This window comes from Agelaius phoeniceus, chromosome 1, assembly GCF_051311805.1.
Source record: "Agelaius phoeniceus isolate bAgePho1 chromosome 1, bAgePho1.hap1, whole genome shotgun sequence".
NCBI lineage: Eukaryota > Metazoa > Chordata > Aves > Passeriformes > Icteridae > Agelaius > Agelaius phoeniceus.
The window spans coordinates 19975181-19988364 of NC_135265.1; the positions used below are offsets into that span (position 1 = coordinate 19975181).

Here is a 13184-nt window from a genome sequence, read left to right on the forward strand (position 1 = left end):
GAAAAGCAGACAGGCAAAAGGTTTTATTCTGCTCATAATTATATTTTTTTGAAAATAACATTTTAAACCAAAAAATTACTGTTATACACATTTGCATAATAAATAAACTTTTAGAGCCTTTATAAGACGTTTACCCTTTTTTTTGGTAGAGTTTAGACAAACTGCTGCTCTGATTGTGTGAACTGCTGAGAAATTTCTCTTAGGGTATGTAATATGCAAATCTGTTTTACAAAAATTTGAGTTCATCTCTGAAGGTGACTGAAAATCATCTCATAAAATGAGTGTAACTTAGTAGCTTGCACATAAAACATTGGGTTCAAGTCCAGAGTACTGAGAATCAGCCATCCCTAGACTCTAAGCCTAAAAACGAACTTACCTAAGTTATTTTTTAGTTCAGTGCACTGTATGCATAATTTCAGCCAACAGTAATTGAAACAGTTCTGATAACCCTAAATGCAACACTTCAAAAACACTCTGATAACCTTAGATTACCTTTCAGTCTATAGCTTCAAGTTCTGCAAAAAGATATTTAGGAGAATTTATTTTGACTGTATTCATTGTAATGTGTTTAATTTTTCCCTTTAAACGTAACTAAAATGTGACATATTGTTAAACACAGTCTGATCAGAACACCATGATATTTGCCTTTGTACAAGCCCATATTTCCAGAGGAATAGTTGTTGTTGTCTGGGTATTAATCTCCTCAAATAGTGGTACTTACTGAATTTTACAGACTGAGGAACTGCATTCTCATTGAAGCGGAATAGGAAAAGAGAACTAAACTTTTGGTTTAGTTTCAACATATACTCGAAGTAATATTAAACAGAGTGACAATACAGCAATAAAATGCAATCCATACATTTTAAATGGATAGTACAAAAAAGAAGAAATAAATCACTGCTAACGTTGGTTACTTGCAGAACCTCAATACCTAAATTTTCAGCTTTGAAATACAGAAGCCCATGTGCACTGACACACAGAAAAAAATCTTTCCAAACTGATATCTGTCTTGTTATTTTGTCTTTTAATTTTTGACTGTCAGTTTGATCTGATTAGTCACTGCAAACAAATTGCCATGAATGCCTTAAATAAATGAAAATCCATTGCTGCTTTTTACAGGCAATCCACATGGCAGAGAGCCATTAGCAGAGGAGCAGACTCCTGAGAAAAAAACTGACTGAGGCATTTGTGATGGTTAAGGCAGTTTTCACACCTCTCCAAAATGATGTGATAAAACCTGATTGAAGGTACCACCAAGAATTCATTAGTATGGCTCATCCTAAATTCTGGAAAGACACAAAATAGTTGAGGTTGGCAGAGATCTCACAAGACCTCTCTAGCCCAACCCACTGCTTCAGCCACCTCTAATACAGCAAGTTGGGAGGGACCACGTGCAGTTGGGTTTTGGATAATATCAATAGATGGAGCCTCTACAACCTCTTTGGACAACTACTTGTGCTGGGTGATCCTCACAGTAAAGTGGTTTATTGTGTTCACATGAAATTTCTTGGATTTTGAATTTGTGCCCATTGCCTTCTGTCAGTAGGCACTTTTGAGAAGAGTCTAAAACCCCTTTTTCCACTCTCTCCCTCTGCACTGGAAATGATGCACTGGAAAATTAAACTACTTCCTTAAGCCATTATTCAATGGCTTAAATAATGACAGAAATTAGGTAATTGCAGATCCATTAGCATACAGTGATTTTCACTGCATATGAAAGGATTCCATTATCACCATACAGGGGAGTGACTTTTGAAAATCCATGGCTTTGTGACTGATCATATTGCACAGCATTTCCTTATGTTATGTGATGTTATGTTACTCTATCATTTATATTTAGCACTAAATTACAGTTGTTTTTTTTAAAAAAAAAAGCAACTTTATAGTACTTCAAACATACCATAAACCAGCCTTTAATAATGTTATCCTAAAATAAAATGTGTGATGCCAACAGAGATAATGAAATTTTTTGTCTCAACAGATGTGAATGTCATGAACACAAATTTACATATCTATGAATTTTATCCTTTTGGAGTAAGACCTTTTTTATATGTCATTTTTAGGGGTATCAGGTTACATTTATGATAATTATGGTTTTTCTGCTACAATCATTGGCAGACAGAAATAAAATCCCTCTTTAAATTAACATGCTGGCATTAGCATTGCACAGGGTAACCAAACATAAATATAAATACCTCTACTTGGAATTATGGCATAAAAAATCAACTTTCCATAGTACATTCATTCTGGCCAAAACTCCTACCCCAGCTAAGAATTAAATCAAAACAAGAAATACAATGCAACTTGACCATAAAATGCAAGTTCAGTGTCAGCAAATCCAAAGCTAAAGACAAGTCCACACAGAAGTTGTAGCTTAGAAGTTTCATTTTTACAAGACATTCTTCAAATATAATAAAAGAAAAATCAATTTTATCATAAAAAAATACACTGAAGAACATATGGGAAAATATGTTAGAAACTACTTTGAACAAAGAAAAAGAGATACATTTAAAATATTATCTTGCCCATTTTTGCCCTCAAAATTAGAAGGTTGCCAAAATCCGAGTTTGTATCTATCAGTACTGAATTTGGAGAACAGTAACCTACCATCACTCCAGAGAGATTTAGTATAAAGCAAAACAATGTCTCCTAATGAACAGCTTTATTTTTAAGCTGGTTTTGGTTTTGGTTTTTTAATAAGAACAGAAGCTCCAACTAAATTTACTGATTTCCAGCACTCTTGGACATTTCTTGGACTAATTACTTTTTTTTGCATTATGTTATGGTCTTCTCCAGTTGCTCAGTCCAAAAATCTGTGGGATCTGAATAGTATATAAGATATGTTGCAAGTGAAAAGACCATAACCCATTCCTTTCCCAGAAAAAAAAAACATTATAGGCAACAAAAAATCACCCCAAACCAAAATAAAATAATATAGAATATAAAACACAAGTACAGATAAGAATTGAATAGCTTGTGGTTACAACCAACCTTCAGAGCAGCATAGAAATAACTATATTAGCAACAATCAATAGAGTAATTAAAACAGTTATTTTCTCGTAGATCAAAATTATCTGGGAGCAGCACATATACCCTTATAAATCACTTTTTTTCCATTACATTAAATACTTGGTGATTAGATTTTTATTAATTGAAAAAACAAAAACCAAAAAACAAACCCCAAAACCAAATAACAACAAAACCAATCTATTGCTATGGTATGGAAAATTTGAAATGTTTTATTGTGCCCATTTATTTGGTTTTCCCCGCAGAATTGCAGCCTTTCCAAACCAGGACACCACAAGAAACTAACGCAAGACATATTTTAGATGTAGCCAATGACTGCATGTTATGCAAATCCCTTCACCAAATGGAATGGCAGGACTTGAGAAGGAAAAAGCATATACAGGATATCACTTTTCAGTTAAGTACAATTTTGTATTCATGCAGCAAGGAGCCACATAATCTTCTAAGTAGTTTTTAAGAGGCCAATAGAGCTAGCTTGGCTTCTGGATCACTAAACCCTAAAAATAAGCATATTAATGATTGTTCCCACAGAACTTGCATTTACATACACTTGCTTTCCTTTCTACATATTTTGTTCTGGACAGTGCAATTCTCAGAATAGCAGCAGAGATCTTCCCTAGTAAGGATACTTCTCTGTGTGTTTGTATACATGCAGAAAGCACACAAGTGCGCATCATGCATACCACAAATAAATTGTCATAAGCTGGCAGCTATCTTTATCTTATATCCATTTCCAGTATATGTTATCTATGGAAGACTAACCCATATAATAGAGACAGAATTTATAGACATGACAAGATTCATTTGGAGATAGCTGATAAATAAAGTATTATTAACTGAGACTTTTTTTTCCCAATTACCAGGAAAGGCCTGACTAGGAAAGAACTCACAAAACCATTCTTTCCTTTAAGTTTGCAACTAGAGGACAGCAACAGGTCAGTGACTATTTCTCTGACTCTCTGAGTACAAGAGCTTACTTGTACCAATGTTTTGTAAGATGTACACATTCCTGTGATATCCATTTCATCTAAAATCACAGAAAGAGCCAGACAGGTCGAATATCAGTCCTATAGGCTATAGATCTTTATTGTTTGAAACAAAATGGATAAGGCCAAAAATATCTAAGTTTAATATATAGCACTAAATATCATAGATTTGGTGACACAGAGTAAATGTTTAAAAGACTTAACATGAAAGAAGCGATTGATCACACAGGAAGAGATGCTCTAGCATTACAGCACTAAAGACATAGGTTGTAGGAAGTTGTGTTTGGCCAACGCTTTGTGCTTTTGAAAGGCACAGGGTGAATTCCAAATTATTATGGTTCCTAAAGGCAGCAGTGAATAGGACCTTGAGCTGTTTTGGAAAGCAGGGTGTGCCTCAAGTTCAAGTGCACTGGGCTGCTGTTTAACAAGAGTCTCACTTCTGCTCTTCAAGAGAAACACCTGCACTCACTCAACAGTACAACACCACCATGTCAGCAGCATGAAATGAAACATAACATTAAATGTAAGCTAAATTGAAATCAGCCTTTTCTCCCACCATTTGTCTTTTTAGAAATTATGGTCCTTCCTGAGTAGAAATGCTTTAAAATTTAAGTTGAAAATTTGCCTTTCTATTTTTGTTGTTTAAATTGTATTGTTTAGTGGGAGTACTTAAACCACCTCTCTCCCCTCTTTCACAAGACTTGAGATATAGGAATTATCAAACATATTGTTGAAAATGTTATTTAATTAAAGGAAATTTAATTTGCAAGTTTCACCCTTTGTTTAAAGTGGAATTTATGAAATACACAGTCCCAGAAGGTTTCATTAGTCAACTGTTGTCTGAGATTTAGAAATTATGAAATGCAATTTTCATCAAGTTTTTTCATTTGCTGCCTGAATTGCTCAGTACTCTTCATGCATGATTTTTTTCAGAATATTAGAATTGTATTAGCAAACTTATCAATAATGCTTCTCTCCATGGATGACCTAGTAAATCTATTGCAAGGAAAACTAGATGCAGATGTTTCTGCTCAAGCAAACTACATGTAATTTCAAATAAAGTTCTTTTATAATTTTAAAACTATAGAGAAGTCTCCTCATGGAACAGATCACGCAAAAGGCCAGATTTAATTCAAAGATATGTTTTGACTCCAACATAAACAGTAGGTCTAACAAATTATATCGACTCTTAGGAGAGACTCTGACCTACGGACACAAAATTTGGCCAAAGGACTTCCCAAAGCTGTTCAAAGCAAGCAGTAGCATGCCTAAGGCCCCCGATAACCTGGAAGAATAAAAAATTTATTCACAGTTCTGGGAATGCAGAACTGCCTCTGGCTCAAGCAATACAAAAGATAAGAAAATTCTCTTTAACTTCTAGTGCTGATATCATGGAGTATATAAATCCACAGGAGACAAGGACAGAAGCTTTTATGGATAAAGACTGAAAGACCAGCTTTGGTATACAGTGTATCAGCAGCATAAGGATCTCATACTCATGGTACTCTTATATAGGGATCCACCATACTTTGCTTCATACCAAAGGACACATGAGGGAGAAGCATTGAGGCCTGAGCAATGAGGGTCTGGTTGTTTTAGGCTTTATCTCTTTGGAATCTGCAAGTGGTAAAAGAAAGGGAGAAGTGGAAATAAGGCAAAAAATCATGAGATGCTTTTGCAGAAAATCCTATTTCCCAGTAATTATGAACATGTTCAACCAGATAAAAGTATCTCCTGAAACAATCTGACATGAGATCTCTACTTCTTGGTCCTTTTCCCCCTCCCTGTCTGTCCTCTATCCTAATTCCAGTGTAGAGTTACATTGCACCTCAGAAAGTTCAGATGAATAGATTATTTTTAGAGCTTTTCAATCATATCTACGCTGAAATTGACTGTCAAACTATTGTTTCCACTGTGATGCAGAATCAATCAAAATTACTCAATCACAGCACTCTCCAGTTATCACAGATCTCTTAGAAGCATTTGATATGAATATTTTATTTTTTTAACATGAACTTGTCCTAAAGTTGTCCACAGGGGCTGTTGTGACAGACCAATGGAGTAGAGCACATAGCACAAGCTGCAATTATCTGCAAGTAGGAGACTCTTCCTCAGCTGAGTGCTCTCACTGTCTCTGCAGCATTGCCCTGAGATGTGAAATTCATCTTGGGTGTCACCTTGCACGGAGGTGTATGATGGGTTACATGCAGTTTGGCTGTACTGGAAGGGTGCTTACTTTCTAGAGTCATTTTACGTGAAAATGAACTCAGCCTGGGACAGGGGTCATTCTTCTAGTACCACCTTTACAGAGAAAGATTGTATACTAAAAAAAAAAAAAAATTGAAAGCCCATTCACCTCAACTCTATATATTTTAGTAGCCAAAAAAATCCTTCTCTTTTGACCTGTTTGAAATAGGTAGAGTCAAAAAAATCTACCACTGGATATGAAGAGTAAGCAATATGTGAAGTAAATGTCAAAATGATGGGATTTTAATTTTAGGCTGAAAGTCCTAGTTTACAGCCATGTGCTAGCAAACCAAAATATCTTTGGAGTCAGCAACTCTTCTTCAAAAGTTTCCCATGAGATAAACAGAAAACTAAAATGCCACTGAGGTCTCTTCGTGAAAAATGAGGCAAAAGTTATTTCTTGTTTCTCATATTCAAAATCTGTGGCATTACTTATAAATCTCTGAGAGCTGCAAAAAGGTGGTGAAGAAACCTTTTGGTTAAGCTCATGCATTTTTTACATAAGCACAAACAGAAATCCTAGTTTACAGATATGCCAATGGCTTGTGAACAATGCAGTAAAATCAAGACAATTCTGTGGTTTTCAAGCTGACGCCATATTTCCCTTTATTCCATTTTAATTTTTTTTTTCAAAGAAGGTTGTCTTCCCCAAATTCAGACTGTAAAAATTAATTTTGTAAAAATTAATTTATATTTTTCAAACATTTCTAGAAAGTCTTAATATTCAATGCAGTTTAAGCATTTTTGCATAACAGGACTTCTGCAGGAATTCATGCAGGAATTCCTGTCTTTCCCAAGTGTAACTGGCAACTCTGGCAAGCTGGGCTGAGGGAATTTCCTCCACATCTCTCCTTGGCATGCTGCCTTCCTCACTGAGTCCTTCCTACAAGGGCATGCAGAAGGAAATCCTCTGAAAGGCATCTGTGGCTGATCTTCACATTGCCAAAAGGGAGATTTTTTTCTTGTCTAGAACCAAATTGTGCATATCTGTACCCTCTGCTGAGTGCAATGTGATCTGAGTTCAGTAAATTTTCCCTCAAGTGATAAAGTATGTTCATGTTAATATATGTTACACTAAGCCAAGTTAAGTTAATGATACCAAAATTTCTAGACATCTCAAAATGAGAAGTCTAGAGATAAAATTTCTTTCTCTGTAATGAAGAAGATTCAGTATCTTGCAGAATATTTTAAATTGATAGCTCACAATGGAATCAGAGATTAATTTCCTTGTAAAGGCAAAATCCAAATATAAGACTAACAAAAACTTTATCATTGATTTCAGCGCATTTACTGAGAAGTTTTAGCCAGGTCGTGTGATTCCAGTGCCCCATGTCAGAATACCCTGACATTGACCTATTTATAAAAACAGGAGAAAGTCATCATGAATCATTAAAATATTTGAAGGGGGAAAAAAAAGAAAATTTAAAAAAACTGGGCATACATTCTGTCTGAACATCAGTGAATATCCTTAGTGACTAATTTAGGTCTGGCAGCTTTCTCTGTCTGAATTCCCTTTCCTCTCACTTCAGGGCCAGATTTGTACTGAATACTTCTATTATCAGAATTTGAACTTCTCTCAAGTATTTGAGAAGAAGGAATTAAATTCTCCACTAAATATAAAGCGTTGCATGATACATAGCTGAGGATTCAAAGGAAACACTGGCTTGTTTTAAAAACAAAAAAAGCTGGCCTACATACACAAACACTAGGATGTTTTAGTGATTGTCCCTCTGATCTGCAAAGCTAGGATGGAATTCTAATAAGAAAGTATTTTTCTACCAAGACTTTCAAAGCTTCTTGTTTATAAAAGCATGGAAGTAAAATTGTTCAAAGGATTTCAGTACCTTCACCTATGGTCTTTGCCATAAACAGTAGGTGAGAAGGAATACAAATATGTGAGGAGGAATACAAATATATGAGGAGAAAAGGAAAGAAAAATTTTACCATTAGGAAAACAAGCTTTATTATATTTTAAGGAAAATTTCTGTTCAGCTCAATTTGGTGAAGCAATTTCCTATTAATTGATTTTATATATTTTACTTTTCTTTCTTTTAAAAATAAAATATAATTGTAAATTTAGAAGAAAAGGTTGTGGAGTCTGATTCCAAACAGTTAACTGACAAAGATCACTGGAGCTGTAAGCGTTCTGTCTTATTCCTGGATCTCTATGGCACTGAATTCCCAGACTATGAAAAATTATATAAATCAACTGAACAGCAAAATGTTATAGAAATTTCTTTCAAATTTTAATTCAGAATATAATTCTCTTATTTTCATTCATCTTCCCTTGTTAGTTTTTCAGGTGGTGCCCTGGAATGCCAAAATCAGTATGTATGATGTGGCTGAGTCATGTGCATGTCCATGCTTATATTTGCTGTTGTGTTTCTGAGAGGACAAAATTCCTTTTCTTTACATTACAGATGCACAAAAATCAGACTTCTGGTAACAGCATGACTGAGAAATTGTGCTCTTGATTCACTATTATTTGACAGTGAGCCATCAGCTGGCAAAGCAGATCAATAGTGCTTGAAGTGTTCCTTAATGATAGCAGACTACATTATCATGAAATTCAATGACATAAGTGTAAAAAATAAATTTATCATTAGGGATTATTCTGCATGACCCTCATAGATATTTTATCTTTTATTAAGGCAAAAATGGAGACACTTTTTTTCCAGCCTGCAAATAACCTCATGCATGGTCAAAGTCAATTATTAAAAAGCACAAGAAATTATGACAGTAAAGCCCATTCAGGTCACATGGTCTCAATAAAGTTGTATAAAGAATTATTGTACAAGTAAGTGAAAAAAACCCCAAAACAAAACAGTACATCAGCTAATTTAAGAATAACTTTTTTCTATCTGTGATTTAATTTCACTATTTTTCATTTTTTAAAATTTAATCTGTAAAGTAAAATGTATCAGATTTGGAATTTAACCTATTTTTGTTACCAGAACATTCTTACCCTCTCAAAACCAACTCTTTTATATCTTTTTTTCATTCTATTCTTGACAATATATCCTAGAGCTCATATTTCCAATAAACCCACAGCTTCTTCTTGTCCTTCACTTCCATAGAAATTAGTGAGACTTGAAAATGAGCCTTGAAGGAAAGGGCTTCAGAAGCTGAGATCATAATAAAGTCATTTGTAGTATTCTACTGATAAAGAAGCTGTTGACAAATTAATTTTTAAAAGGAAATAGTGAAAAGATTCTCTGTAATCAGTTGAAAATCCTCATTGAAAATGAACTATGTAAATCACAGCTATGTAAGTGAAGAGCAAAGAATGCAGCTCGGTGCAGATACTCTTATGATGTATACAGCTTATAACACACTGTATGGAAGCAAGCTGAAGGAAAATACATGTAATAAAATAAGTATTTAGATATATTAAACAATGGTATAAATGTTGAATATTACCATACTGCAGAAAACCAATCTAATATTCACATGTAAAATATCACATGGGCTGCCTCTCTCTTCCCTTTTCACTGTCTCAACTTGAGTACATAATTGTGGCAAAGAGGCAATTATTTCATTGTGCTGACTGTAAACCATGTTCCAGGAATACCATTCAGCAGCTTCCAAAAGGACAGTCTGTGAGGAGGAGGCTATCCCAAAATATTTAAAAGCTCCAGAATTGCTTTTACTCTGGTTTTCACCACTAAATGCTGTCTGCTGAGAAGCAGCTAAAAATTAGAATTTTTCCCCCATGCAATTTAAGGCATTCTCATTTCAACTCTATTCTGTTTATTTTAAACCTGTTTTCAAGTTTTAATTATTTTCAATCTCCTAGTTTTTTCTGTGCATGTGATATTCCACTGTTTATGTAATTAACACATCCAGAATACCCATAATGTGTAAGATTTTAGTTTAAGAAAACAGGACCAAGTAGAAAATACAAATGTGGCTTCAGCTGCCCTAAAGGACCCTTGTCATACGTCTAGCCCAGCAATTCTACAGCTCCAAACACAGAGCATGGGTAACTGCTGTAAATCAAGTCAATTTGTTGATCAGAAACCCCTGTTCCCCATTTGCTTTGTATGCTGCTCTTCTTTTTGAGTTTGGCCACAGTAAGATTGTGTTTGCTGACTTTTAGCTTTTTTACAACAGACACAATAAAACTGTGAACTCTGTGCTGCAAAAAGTACAATCTGTACATGACATGCTTTCTCTATCCTGAATGCCCCAGGCTTGGGTCAGGTGGGAAATGTTATTTTTGAGAAACTGGCAAAATGTATTTTGTCTGTTTGTTCTACACAGGTAAAGAATCAATAACAACAAGAATGAGAAAGGTCAGACCAGGCACTTCAAGTCGTCATGCCAACAGGAAGGTCAGCATACCAAAAGCCTTGAGAAAATTAAGCAAGCAGGTATCAACTTGTGGAGTAGAAGGCAAAAAATCATATGCAGAGTGCAGAGCTGATGTGAAAGGCACTAAATGATTCCCTTTTAATGTTGGTTTGAGGCTAAGTGTCCTCATCCAGATAAGAAAATCAGGGGGTAGAGGTGAGGTGAAGCGTGATAGGGTATTGGTTGATTTTTTTAGTTTTTGGTTGTTTTGCTTATTTTACAGGCATGCATGTTCACAGATGCACGCAGATACAGCTGAAAAGAGAACAAATGATAGCCCTGTGGTCCTGCTGGGAAGAAAAGGCATAAGCATAAACACATTCCCACAGGATACATAATCCTAAACCCTAGTGATAACTACCAGAGATGCTGTAAGGAAATGATTCCTGAGTGTATAAAGACAGTACCCTATTAGAGTGCAAAAGCTATGACCATGCAAGTTACAACTCTATAAAGGATCAGCCTCTTGGGTCTCCAACTTTCCTAAATCAATCTTTAAAAATTTTTTATTGCAAACTATGTTTTAATTGTACATATCAAACTTCTATGAGAAAAGCCTTCTCTGAATCATCTGTCTTTAATTTTCTGCAAAATACACAGGAATATGACTGTGCTGAAGCTGTAGGGGATAGCAGTTGGAGCAGTTGGTGCAACTGCTTTCCCAACAGAGCTTCTTCCTGAAGCAGTGCTGTAAAACAAATAGTTGCTATAAAGTAATAAACCAAGTTACTTCCTGAACTGTTTCACTGCAAAGGTATTTTAATGCAAGACGTGTTATAAAACACTGTTAACATTCAGATTTGTGGGGTCATAGACTAAAACCAAATATAAATTTCAGCAATCTTAACATTTTAAGAGATTAAGGATCCTTCACCTGACAGCTTTCCAAATCCTTATTGAAACAATTTCCTTCCTTGCAATGACAGCTCTGGAATATTCCCAGTTATGCTTATATGATGTCATTTTTCAGGATGTTATATAATATGTGGACTTAAGAGTAAGAAAAAATATTTTTACACTATATTAAGAGATGCTGATACCATCTTTATTAACAGAGATATTACTTCTTCCTTAAGAAGATAAAATCTACTATTTTCATTTGCTGAATACCTTCATGAATCTGACTGTGAAATGAAGTGTCTAGTTTGTTGTAGCTCCAAAACAGAACAGAATCCCAGAAATGTGATTTAACTAGACCCCACTGGTATGAATTAATACACGTGAACACAACTGGCAACAAATTGCAAGAGAGACCTGTCGCAGACATCTTTCATGAAAAATCCTTTCTTAGGATTTTTCCTTGTGAGAAGCTGCAGTTTCAGCAACCAAAAGTAAACAATGGTTATCTGCTGCTGTGGAATGCAACAGGTAGAGCATGATTGGTCTCCTGTGGATGTTTTGATTTACTGACCACTCATAGCAGAGCTGGCTCTTGCTCTGTCTGAGACACAGATCTTTGTTATTCATTCTTGTCTATTCTTAGCTTAGCTAGCTTCTGAAGAAACCTTTTCCTTTCTATTTCTTTTTAGTATAGTCTTAATGTAACATATATCATAAAATAATAAATCAAGCCTTCTGATCATGGAGTCAACATTCTCGTCTCTTCTTCATCCTGAAAATCCTTGTGACCATGGTCACAGAGACCAACATTCACTTTGTTATTCAAGATGATGGATATTGATTAACCTTCTCCTACCAGGGCATCCTTACTTATCTACCTTTATTTTTTGGAGAACAATCACATGCACAGAAATGAGGACAATGAAACACCTCAAAAAAAAAAAAACCAAGGGGGTCAGTAATGCTCACATGCTTCATAGAGCTTTTAAGAGTACATCTGCCTTAGAGTTTTGTCAAAGTGCAATTTTGAAGAAGGTTCCAGACTGTATCACATTTCCATTCTTTGATTCATACAACAATTTCTGAATGCAAACCCTTCAGTTTTTAGATGAAACTAGAACAAGAAGTTCATTTTTCATACTTCAGTTGATGATGGGTACCCAGTATATGGCAGGAGATTAAAGCTTGCTCAAACAACTACCACAAAACTCATACAGTGTTGATATGTGGCATCAGCACCTTGTTTAACAACATCACTTATGTTGTGTCACACTGTTTCCTACAAGGTTAAAAACCACATAGTTTCCTGCTTTCCTGACAGAACCCATGATCTACATACTCAGCATTTATCTTCTTGGTTTTAGGGGTTTCTTTTGTTACTGTTTGTCTGGGGGTCTGTTGGGGATTTTTTGGTGGGTGGTTTTTTTTTTTTTTGGTTGTTGTTGTTGCAGTTGTTGCTGTTGCTTTTGTTGTTTTTAATAAGGGCAAACTGTTCAACTGTTCTTATTTTAGCCTATGTCCACAGAGATACAAATTAAATAGAATGTTCTCTGAAGGAGTCAAAAGTTTTATTTTGCTGACCTTAACACTTCAACTGAGCTGGGAAAAACAATATTGATAAAGGTTCATTTGTAGTCTTCACTTATTCTTATGGCAAGAGACTTTATAATAAAACACAGAGGCCACAGGTTTCACATAATATAATCTGACACAATTTATACGAAATTGTTA

The 13184-nt window shown here is 35.0% G+C and overlaps 1 protein-coding gene across 1 annotated transcript in view; it reads right to left on the reverse strand.

Annotated features, from left to right (window-relative positions):
• The window catches only part of MALRD1 (MAM and LDL receptor class A domain containing 1), a 217304-nt gene that overhangs the window by 79295 nt on the left and 124825 nt on the right, over window positions 1-13184 (reverse strand). The gene's annotated exons all lie outside the window — the stretch shown is intronic.